A 12,336-nucleotide genomic window follows, 5' to 3' on the forward strand; every position below is an offset into this window, starting at 1 on the left:
TTTTTTGTGAAAAACATCAAAATATCATGAAAAATTTGCACTTTACGAACTTTGAAATTCTTAGCTTCTAAAAAAAGAAAGACACATGACAAAAATTAGTTAGTAAGTCACATTATCAATATGTTCTCTTTATTCTGATTTCATTTTGTAAACATATTTCACTTTTTTAGGGTGTTACGGCGCTTAGAAATGTATCAGCAAATCATCAAATTTTCATGAAATTTCCCAAACTGATTTTTTTTTAGTTTCTTTTATCAGGCCAGTAGAAGCGCGTGAAGCGCAAAACGGGTCATCGCCTGTGGAATATCCCTGCTCCCACTGTGTGTACCCAACTGTGATGTGTCGGTGATTGCTATAATAAAGGACCTCACTGCATGAATATACGAGTGCCGCTGGTTTATCTACAAGTATTGCATACCAGATCTATTCCTGCGGCAGAGCACTGTATTGGTCCACCGACATACAGATCCATTGAGTTGGCTCCTGACTCCATGCGCACTTGACCCAGCTGATTCGTGAGTAGTGCCGGATTTTCTTTCTTCTCATTGTTGATTTTTTTTAGTGACCAGTTCTTTTTTTTAAGTTCATTTAGGAGGCTTGTATACTGGAAACCCCCATAAGTGACCCAATTTTGGAAACTAGACACCTTAAAGAATTGATCTAGGGGTATAATAAGCATTTTGACCTTACAGGGACTATTCACAATTAGGCCGTAAAAAAATAGAAAAAAGAAATTTTCCAATAATATATTTGTTAAGATTAAAATATCTCATTTTCAAAAGCAACATGAGAGAAAATGCACCCCAAAATATATAAAGCAGGTTCTACCGAGCACAATGGTACCCCATATGTGGGCATAAACCACTGTATGGGCAGATAGTGGGGCTCAGAAGGGAAGGAGTGCCTATTAGCATTTCTAGTTCAGATTTAGCTGAAGATGTTTCTGAGCACCAGGTGTGTTTGCAGTGCCCCTGTAATGTGTGCAGAATAGAACCCCCCCCCCCAAAAAAAAAAAAAATCACCCCATTTTGGAAAGTACACCCCTCAAAGTATTCATCTTGGGGTGTGGTGAGCATTTTGACCACACAGGTATTAGAGGAAAGTATTCAAAATAAGACAGTAAAAAGGAAAAAATAGAATTTTTCCAATAATATGTTTGTTTAGTTTGAAATTTCTCAGTTTCACGAGGAACAGGGGAGAAAACTCACTGCAATATATGTAACGCAGGCTCTACCGAGTACAACGGTACCCTATATGTGGGCATAAACCACTGTATGGGCACACAGCAGGCCTCAGAATGAAGGGAGCACCAATTAGCATTTTCAGTGCAGATTTTTCTGAAGAAGTTTCTGAGCACCAGGTGCATTTGCAGTGCCCCTGTAATGTCTGCAGAATAGAACCCCACCCCCCTCAAAAAAAAAAAAAAGTCACCCCATTTGGGAAAGTTCACCCCTCAAAGAATTCATCTTGGGGTGTGGTGAGCATTTTTACACCACCGGTATTGAAAGAAAGTATTCAAAAGTAGACCGTAAAAATGAAAGAAATAAATTTTTCCAATAATTTGTTAGTTTAATTTGGAATTTCTCAATTTCACAAGGAACAGGGGAGAAAACTCACCCCAAAATATGTATTGTAGTTTCTCCTGGGTACAATGGTACCCCATATGTGGGCATAAACCACTGTTTGGGCACACAGCAGGCCTCAGAAGGAAGGGAGCGCCAATTAGCATTTTCAGTGCAGATTTTTGTGAAGAAGTTTCTGAGCGCCAGGTGCGTTTGCAGTGCCCCTGTAATGTCTGCAGAATAGAACCCCCCAAAAGTCACCCCATTTGGGAAAGTCCACCCCTCAAAGAATTCCTCTTGGGGTGTGGTGAGCATTTTGACCCCACAGGTATTAGAAGAAAGTATTCAAAACCAGGTTATGTTCACACTGCGTATGAGTCCGGCCGCATTTCATACGCCGCCGTACATGTGCGGCTGAAACTATGGGCGTGGGAAAAATAGACATGCGACCGGATGCGTACGAACCGCAAACATACGCCCGTAGTACAGTTATGCTTCCCTAGCTTGTTTCGAAACGATCTGAAACAGGTCATTTACTTGGAAATCTTCGCCCAGCCCCGTAAACCACACAGAACCTTTTGCATCGTAAAATCAAGTTTAATTTGACTGAAATAAGTACTTCTTACAGGACCGCATGGAAATCCACGGCCGTGAGTTTCAACATTTCCGTCCTCAAACAATGGTCGTGTTCATTTTCACGGCGCGGTATACGATCCAGCCGTAAGCTCATACGTAGTGTGCATTGTGCGGGCATATATCATATACTTTCAAGCGAACGCATCAACCTCAAAACTACGTGCGTATATTCGCGATTCGCTCTACGGCCAGAAACATACGCAGTGTGAACATAGCCTCAGACCGTAAAAATGAAAAAAATAATAATAATTTTTCCATTAATATGATTGTTTAGTTTGAAATTTCTCAATTTCACTAGGAACAGGGGAGAAAAAGCACCCCAAAATTTGTAACTGAGGTTCTCTTGAGTACAATGGTACCCCATATGTGGGCATAAACCACATATGGGGCACACAGCCGGGCTCAGACGAGAAGGAGTGCCCATTTAGTTAGTCAATATGTGGGTGTTTACTGGCTATCTGGGGTGGTAATTTACAATCTCGGGGAGTTTACTGGCTATCTGAGGTGGCGACAGGCAATCCGGTGTGGATATGGGCAATCCGGGGGTGTTTACTGGCTATCTGGGGTGGTGATGGGCAATCGGGGGGTGTTCACTGCCTATCTGGGGTGGTGACGGGCAATCTCGTGGTGTTCACTGGCTATCTGGGGTTGCAACAAGCAATCTGGGGTGGTGACAGGCAATCTGGGGTGGTGGCAGGCAATCTTAAGTGGTAACGGGCAATCTGCGGTGGTGACGGGCAATATGGGGTGGTGACGGGCAATCTGGGGTGGTGACAGGCAATCTGGGAAGGTGACGGGCAATCTGGGGAGGTGACGGGCAATCTGGAGAGGTGACAGCAATCTGGGGTGGTTGCAAGCAATATGAGGTCATTGCGAGCAATCTGGGGTGCTTGCGAGCAATTTGGGCTAGTTACAGGCAGTCTGTGGCAATCTGTGGTGGTTACAGGCTATCTTGGGAGGTTGACTGTCCATCTGGAGTGGTTACAGGCAATCTGGGGTGGTTATGGGCTATCTGGGGAGGTTGACAGGCCATCTGGAGTGGTTACAGGCAATCTGGGGTGGTTACGGGCTATCTGGGGAAATTAAGGGCAATCTGGGGTGGTTACAGGCAATCTGGGGTGGTTACAGGCAATATGAGTTGGTGGTGACAGGCAATCTGGGGTGGTGACAGGCAATCTGGGGTGGTGACGGGCAATCTGGGGTGGTGACCGGCTATCTGGGGAGGTTGACAGGCCATCTGGAGTGGTTACAGGCAATCTAGGGTGGTTACAGGCTATCTGGGGAGATTAAGGGCAATCTGGGGAGGTTACAGGCAATATGGGGTGGTGACAGGCAATCTGGGGTTGTGACGGGCAATCTGGGGTGGTGACGGGTAAACTTGGGTGGTTACAGGTAATCTGGGGTGGTTATGAGTAATCTGGGGTGGTTACAGATAATCTGGGGTGGTAACGGGTAATTCGGGCACTTGACTTTGGTGACAGGGGTAAAAAAGTGCTGGCATAATTTGGAACAAGCGATTAGTGGTATATAGTAGATGCTGCTGTCATGCTTTGACAGCGGCATTTAACGCATTAAACTGCCCAGAGAATCCTCCGCTCCAGGCAGTTTCAGGGGGGGGCAGCTGTCACACTGACAGCTGATCCCCCGCACTGCTACCGCCGTTAAAAGGCGTACGCATCGGAATAAAGCACATTAGTGACCGCCATGTAAAGGCAGCATGGCGGTCACTAAGGGGTTAAGACAAAATTGTAAGCTAAATACAGTTGTCATTTTGGAAATACTTAGATTTCTTTAATTAGAACTAAATTACTTCTGTGTTTTTTTACAGTTAAATTTCCTCTACGCAATGACACTTTGCTTGCATATTAAATGTGATATCTAAGTGCATCTTTAGATGGATAATATTAAATATTAAACCAATCAACACGCTGTGAAAGAAGACATTTTATGCAAAATTTAAAAGAAACCTTAAAATATAGTAGTAATTTACCAGAACTCATTATTATTTTCTAAGAGAAAGTACTGTGGAAAGCATTGCAGAACTGACAGCAAAACTATGAAGAATTGTGATTTATATTATATGAATGAGACTGAGAGTTTAGTCCCTTAAAGGGGAACTCCAGGTAGAGGTTAAAAAAAAGAAACTTCTGCAGAAACATAACACATTACTTACCTGTCTATCCCAGTTTTCAAACTACCAAAAATCCATTTGTTTGGTGGGGTTTTGCTCTGTTTTGTGTTTCTGTCCTTCCTGGTTTAGCATTCCCCAGAATGCTATGCTTTCCCTCATGTGATCATCACAGCCCCCACCCATTGAAATCAGTAAAATTAGTGCAGCAGCTGCTTCTGCCCGGACAGAGTTGGTGAATCACTTAAGGCCCTATTCCACGGAACGATTATCGTTCGTATTCGGCCGATATCGGCGGCTACGGACGATAATCGTCCGGTGGAATAGAGTGCAACGATCAGATGACATCGTTCATGTCGGCTGATCGTTGTAGTTGCTTGTTTTTCAACATGTTGAAAAACAAGCGACTGATATAGCAGCGATCTGCTGCCGTCGCTCCGTTGAATAGGAGCGTCGGCAGCAGACGCTGCTATATCCTATGGGCTGCCCGGACGATCAGCGATCCCCCGGGCAGCCCCCCCGCCGCCCCCTCCCGCACTCACCCGCTCGCTGCAGCCGCTTTGAATAGTGGCGGCAGCGAGCGGGGAACGAGGAGCAAACGAGCGCTGAGAGCGCTCGTTTGCTCCTCTAAACGACCTGTGGAATAGGAGCATTAGGGGATTGGCGGATCCAGCCAAGCCCCCTGTGAGATCACCCCCTGCCCCCTGTCTGCATCATCACTAAATACACACAATGTGAGACAGAGACATGGAATATTTGTCTCCTAAGGGGGATAGCAGAAGGAGCAGGAGACAATATGAATTGGCACAGGGGCCTTTTTTTTTCACTTCCTGGATTTCTATCAGCTATCAGTGTGGCAGAACTGTACAGATACAGTAATACATTGTATAGACACATCTACATGTACTTTTACTAGAAAACAAGTTTTTCTTATCCAGAGTTCCCCTTTAAAGGGAATCTGTCAGTATTAGTATGTGACCTTAGGTGCTGACAGTGTGCTGAAGTTGACAGTGCCCCAGTGATCTTTGTGTAAGCTGTCTGTGGTGGCAATTACTTGTTCTCTTGACTCAATAGCTATGTTTACACAACACACAACATACAAATTTTAATTGACTTCTATAAATTGCTTTGCAGTCTATGGAATAACAGACTTCATATCCGCACATTGTATTGGATGACGGATGCCTTTGGAGGCTGAAGTCATTCAATACACTGTGAAAAAGACCTCCGTTATTCCGTAGACTTCAATGCATTTTATAGCTATGTTCACACTTGGTTTAACATCGTCCATTGCATAGCATAAACTGTCGTCCACCGGGCTGCATTCAGGACGTTCCTTCAACCGAAACCTCTGTATTGGCTACAGGAACGTTCTTTTTTTTACTGTTGATTTGCGGGTACCGTTGGGTGTGCATGCAAATCAATCAGCTATTCACTTCAATGTAATGTATGGCCGCCGCCACACATTACATTGTGTCTTTACTGAAAAATTACATTGTGTGATTGTGAACCTAGCCTCTTGTAGTCACTTAAACTGATATAACAGCCGTCTTTTATAAAACAAAAAACTGACGCCTTTTCTCTTTTTTTGACGTTGTGTGAACATAGTAACATAGTAACATAGTAAATAAGGTTGAAAGAAGACAAGAGTCCATCAGGTTCAACCTAGGGAAACCCTACTGCCAGGGAAGGCAAAAACCCCTATGAGGCAGACAACAATTGCCCCACCACAGGGAGAAAACTCCCTCCCGACTCCAATGGCAACCAGAATAATCCCTGGATCAACGTATCACCAGAAATCTAATGCCCATAACTTGTGATATTATATTGTTCAAGAAAAGCATCCAGGCCTCCCTTGAACTTATTTAATGAATCGGCCATGACAACATCATGTGGCAGAGAGTTCCACAGTCTTACCGCTCGATGCTGATGATAAAATCTTCTTTCCTCTAGATGTAGAGGATGCCCCCTAGTCATGGTTACAGACCTAGGAGTAAAAAGATCACTACAAAGATCTCTGTACTGTCCATTCATATATTTGTACATTGTGATCAGATCGCCCCTAAGACGTCTTTTTTCTAGTGTAAATAACCCCAAGCTTGATAACCTGTCCTGGTACTGTAACCCACCCATTCCCTTAATGACCTTTGTTACCCTCCTCTGCACCCGCTCCAGTTCAGCTGTGTCCTTCTTATATACCGGTGCCCAAAACTGTACACAGTATTCCATGTGTGGTCTGACCAGTGATTTATAAAGAGGCAAAACTATGTTCTCATATTTTGCATCTATACCTCTTTTAAAGCATCCCATTATTTTATTAGCCTTGGCAGCTGCTGCCTGGCACTGATCACTAAAGTTGAGTTTACTGTCCACCAATACCCCCAGGTCCTTTTCGGAAGTAGTTTTACCCAGTCTTTTATTATTTAGCACATTACTGTACTTATTATTTCTATGGCCCAAGTGCATAACCTTACATTTATCCACATTAAACATCATTTGCCATATTACCGCCCAAGCCTCTAGCTTCTCCAAATCCCTCTGTAATATAATATTATCCTCCTCTGTACTGATTACTTTAACCAGTTTAGTATCTGCAAAAATGGAGATTCTACTCTGTAGCCCCTCAACAAGATCATTAATAAAAATATTAAAAAGAAGTGGACCCAACACTGACCCCTGTGGCACCCCACTAGTAACTAAAACCCAATCTGGGGACTTCCGGTTCCGGCCCACGACTAATGGCCACAGCCTAACGGAGCTCCGCGCCACCCTTCCCTAAAACGCTCCCCCCGCACACTACTCGGCGACCGAATCGGGGCATACGACCCCCATCTGAAGCCCTCATATCCCGGTTCTCGGATGGACAAATTTGTGAAGCGCGGAGGGGAGAAGACACAGAAGCAGTCATCCCAGACACAGCAGCCGCGTGAGAAGGAAAGGGGGAAAGACAAGATGGCGCTGCCGCCACAAACACAGCCTGGAGCAGTGAGACCTGCGGTGGACCGACAAGCCGAGGAAGATGACGCTGACTTGCGACTAAATCTCACTGACGCTGACTTGGGACTAAATCTCACCTGCAAAGCATTGGCAACGGAAGTGGCAAAAATATTATCCCCAGACCTTAAGGCTTCACTAGAATCCACAGTTGCTGCGTCTTTTGCACAGCTCCAGGGGGATATAAAACACCACTCCTCACAGATCTTAGATTTACAAGAGAGGGTGAGCATAGTTGAGGATGAGCTGACTACAGCGAAGACCCAGCTTCAGAGGACTCTCAGACAAAATGCCTATCTCAGAGATAAAACCGACGATTTAGAGAACCGCTCCCGCAGGAGTAACCTGCGCATTGTCGGCCTCCCGGAGTCAATTCCAGTATCGCAGCTCATGGAAATATGCTCTACAGAACTACCTGTAGCACTGGGTCTGAATGCCACATTTACTGTAGAACGGGCCCATAGAATTGGTCCTCCTATACACCAGGCACCAAACTCGAAGCAGCGCACGGACAATAAACCACGAGAGACTATTGCTAAGTATCTCAACTATGCAGACAAAGCCCTACTCCTCCAGACATACAAAAAAACTAACTCCGATCTGCTCCTGAGAGGACATAAAGTGCTCCTTTTCCATGACTACTCCGTGGAAGTGGTTAAGAGGCGGAAGGCATTCTCACAAATTTGCTCTACTCTAGTCTGTAAACAGATTTGCTTCGCTCTCCTTTTCCCAGCCATGCTGAAAATCATCCGAAACGATGGCTCCTTTCAACTTTACCACACTCCAGAAGAGGCCTGGGCTTTCCTAGACACGCTCAAGGAGCCAGCACCGTCGCCAGTGGACAAGACAAAGCGGCGCAGAACAGAATCACCGCCGTGAGAACAAGAACCGAATATGGAGGTCACGGCCTGAGATCACCATAAATGAAGAAGAGAACGAACTTCCTTACCTAGTAACGCACAATGCCACCGACAGGCGGTATCCCATATGCTGCCATGCTTATTAGAATACTAACCTTGCCCGATCACTCTCTAAGTCCTCTTTTGTCCTCCACTCTTCCCTATACTACTTATCCCCCTCCCCCCCCCCCCTTTTTCTCAATCCACCACTCTATGTATCTTTATCCCCCTATGGAGAGCGATTTCCCCTATATGGGGTTCTAGTGCAACTGATTTAGTAATGTGAGTTCTTTTTCCCCTGTGAGTTTCAGTTATATAGGGAGGGCACAAAATATGATGCCTTCATAATCGTTTTGGTGGTGGGTGGTGGTCCCCGTTTTGAGATCTACTTATATTACCAACTAGCGGTGTGGGTTTAGCGAGACCCTACTCACTATTAGCGTGAAAAAAGTGAAGTCCATTATGTTCTGGTACTCGCGTTTTTGGGACTATAACTTGCTGATATCTGTTTTAATGTTGTTCAGTTATAACCTGATTTCTGTTTTTGCCCTGTCTAGAAGTGTACCTGTTAAGGAAATTTATGGAGTTGTTGCTGAGCGAGGCCGACCGGCAAACCAGACCGATACCACCTGTGATCCGGGACATATATTCCGAACGTAATTGGGTATGAAAATTATATCGTGGAATGTGCATGGGTTGCGATCCCCCAATAAACGATCGCTGGTACTAAGACATCTAAAGAAGCTAAAGTCAGATGTGGCTCTACTACAGGAGACACACCTCACTAGAGCTGAATTTTTTAGACTTAAAAAGTGGTAGGTGGGTGAGGTCCTAGGATCCCCGGCGGTAGACGGTAAAGGTGGAGTGATTATTTTACTACACAAACAGTTATCATACACCATACTTGATAAGCTCGAGGATGACCAAGGTAGACTGATCCGCGTCACACTAGAATCCCCGGCAGGACGCTTATCACTTTACAATGCATACGCCCCAAACGCTAAACAAACGCCCTTTTTTCCTTACCTACGTAACCTCATTCTATTAGACAAGGAACCTTATAAACTATTAGGGGGTGACTTAAATTCTGTAATCTCAGTGTCGGAAAACAGGAAAAGGACTACTCCTACAAACCAGGGGAAGGGGACAGAGAAGACCATGGCACATTTCCTAGAGATAACTAAACTACAAGATGCATGGCGGTATATGTCGCCAGAAGGAAGGGAGTATTCACACTACTCCCATTCCACATTGTCATGGTCTAGGATAGATTACACCTTAGTGTCACAACCACTGCTCAATAAGGTTGATGGAGTGGATATATACGATTTGGTTATCTCAGATCATGCGCCCATAGGGTTAGTGTTAAAAGATTCCTTTCCAAAGGGAACCAATATCATATGGCGATACCCTGCATACCTGGCGGAGGACGATGATTTACGTCAACTCTTAAAGCATTGGTGGACGGAATTCACCTTCAACAACCCCAAACAAGATTCCTCCACAATCACATATTGGGAGACAGCGAAAGCAGTCATCACAGGCCGCATAATAGCTCATGCCGCCTCTTTGAAAAAGAAAACCAAACACTTATATGACATACTTACCCAGTCCCTCAGGGAAGCGTATACCCACTTTATAGATAATCCTACAGAACAGAATAAAATGGGTTGGGCACTGGAAAAAAAGAATTTCGAGGCTGCCCAGGAGAGACTAGATGGGATTACTAGAGATCACCAACTAGCCAAATTGTATCGTTTTGGTAATAAATCGGGGTCCTTGCTGGCTAACTTAGCGAGAGGGCAAAGGAAATGGTCGCACATAAAAAAGCTAGTAGATAATAGAGGGACGCCCCATGAGGACCCGAAGCAAATATCTGACCTCCTGCAAAAGTACTATAGGGAACTTAATACTCAAAAACCATTACAGACGGAGGAAGGCAAAACATTTTTACAGAACCTTTCCTTACCTCGTCTGGATGAAGAGGCACTGACTGCCCTTAACGCCTCTATAACGCTGGAGGAACTCTCCTCGGTAATTAAAGGGCTCCCGAACCACAAAGCACCTGGCCCTGACGGCTACACGGGCGAATTTTATAAAGCTCTGGTAACAGATATAGCCCCCACATTACTAGACACCTATAATACTATAATAACGGATAAAAAAATGATGCCAACAGGCAATGTGGCTTTTATAAAGCTAATATACAAACAGGGCAAAGACCCCACTCACCCTAGCTCCTACCGTTCAATCTCATTGATCAATGTTGACCTAAAAATTCTCTCCAAATTGATGGCTAACCGCCTGGCCCTAGTACTCCCTCACCTGATTGGCCATCATCAGGTAGGATTCGTAAAAGGCCGCTCAGCATTCACAAACATATGGACGGTGCTAGCAGTCCAAGACGAGGTCATGAAATGGAGATACTCCAGCCACTCCCCAGCTTTGTTAGCAATAGACGCGGAAAAGGCGTTCGACAACGTCAGCTGGGAGTGGCTGGATTTATCCCTTGACAAATTTGGCATTGCAGGATCCTTTCGTGATTTTCTCAGAACACTATACACAAACCCGATGGCCAGAGTCCACACCCCTGGTTTCTTATCGGCCACCTTCCCCCTTCAAAAAGGGACGAGACAGGGCTGCACCCTGTCCCTCCTCCTTTTTAGTTTGGCCATGGAGCCCCTGGCTCAAAATCTTATAACTTCTAACACTTTCCAAGGTATACAGGTTGGGTCTAGGGAGGTGAAGGTCGCCTGCTTTGCTGATGATGTTCTCCTCTTCCTAGAGCACCCAGAACACCACACTGAAAAAATTTTCAAAACTCTAGAATATTATGGGACATTCACGGGCTACAAAGTAAACACAACCAAATGCCAATTAATGTTTCTATCTCCGCACTCTGCCCATCATTGCTCGCCCCTACTACGGTCTATCACCAGCAATACCGTAGTCTACTTAGGAATAAAAATAGGTAAGACCCCAAGCTCTATCTATAACCTAAATTATCCCCCCATCATAAAAAAAATTGAACTGGAGTTAAATAGATGGATGACCCTCCCACTATCATTATTAGGCAGAATACATCTGATAAAAATGAAGAGCTTCCCAAAGTTATTATACCCCATTCAGACTATTCCCATGTTGATAACACACACAGACTTGAATAAGATTACAGCACTTTTCAATAATTTTGTGTGGCAGAAAAAAAAAAGTGAGAATAGCATACTCAACCCTATGCTTACCTAAATGTGAAGCGGGAACACAACTGCCAAACGTGAGACTATACAATCTAGCAGCACTTTTGCGACATGCCAGGGATTGGGTTTTTAATACCGGTCATTTCTCAAATCTGCTGCTGGAGTCTGAACTGGCTGTCCCTTGGGCCCTAACTGCCCTTCTGCATGCAAAACATTCAGAGATGCCCGCGCACCTCAGGGGCAATGTGCTCTTTAGAGATACGGTGGCAGCTTGGAAGCATACCCGAAAATTATACCATCTCCCTTTCTCTCTGTCAAAATTCTTTCCTCTGTGGCACAACCCCGCTTTCCCACAAGGCCACCAAAACCCTCTTTTTGCAAGTTGGAAGTCGTGTAGCATAAATTCTTTGGCAGATCTGCAAGATACTGCAGCAGGCACGTACCATACCTGGGAAGAGGTCTCCACAAATTACTCTCTCCCCCCAACACAAAAACTACAATATATACAAATACTTAGCTTCTGCAAAGCGAGAGTTAAATTACTTCCTATTGCTGAAAAACCTGGATCCTTTGACCGCCTGATGACACCCGCAAGTACCAATCTCTCCTTGTCACAATTGTACAGTATACTCCTGGAGGAGAAATCGCGCGGACCATCTGATGGGGTTTTGAGTCACTGTGACATACCAGGGGAAAATTTGAAAGAGAAAATGTTAAAGGGCCTAGCATTGGTTCGTTCGGCTACACTGAATGAAAGTTTAAAAGAAACACATCTGCGAATATTACACGGAGCAATTTATGCTTTCAATTTCAAACACAAAGCACCTTCAGAATCTTATCTACAACATTGCCCAAAATGTAAATCCCCGGCTACTACCCTTTTTCATGGCCTCTGGGCCTGCCCAGCGACTCAGACCTAT

Source organism: Dendropsophus ebraccatus, chromosome 5 (assembly GCF_027789765.1).
Source record: "Dendropsophus ebraccatus isolate aDenEbr1 chromosome 5, aDenEbr1.pat, whole genome shotgun sequence".
NCBI classification, from domain to species: Eukaryota; Metazoa; Chordata; class Amphibia; order Anura; family Hylidae; genus Dendropsophus; species Dendropsophus ebraccatus.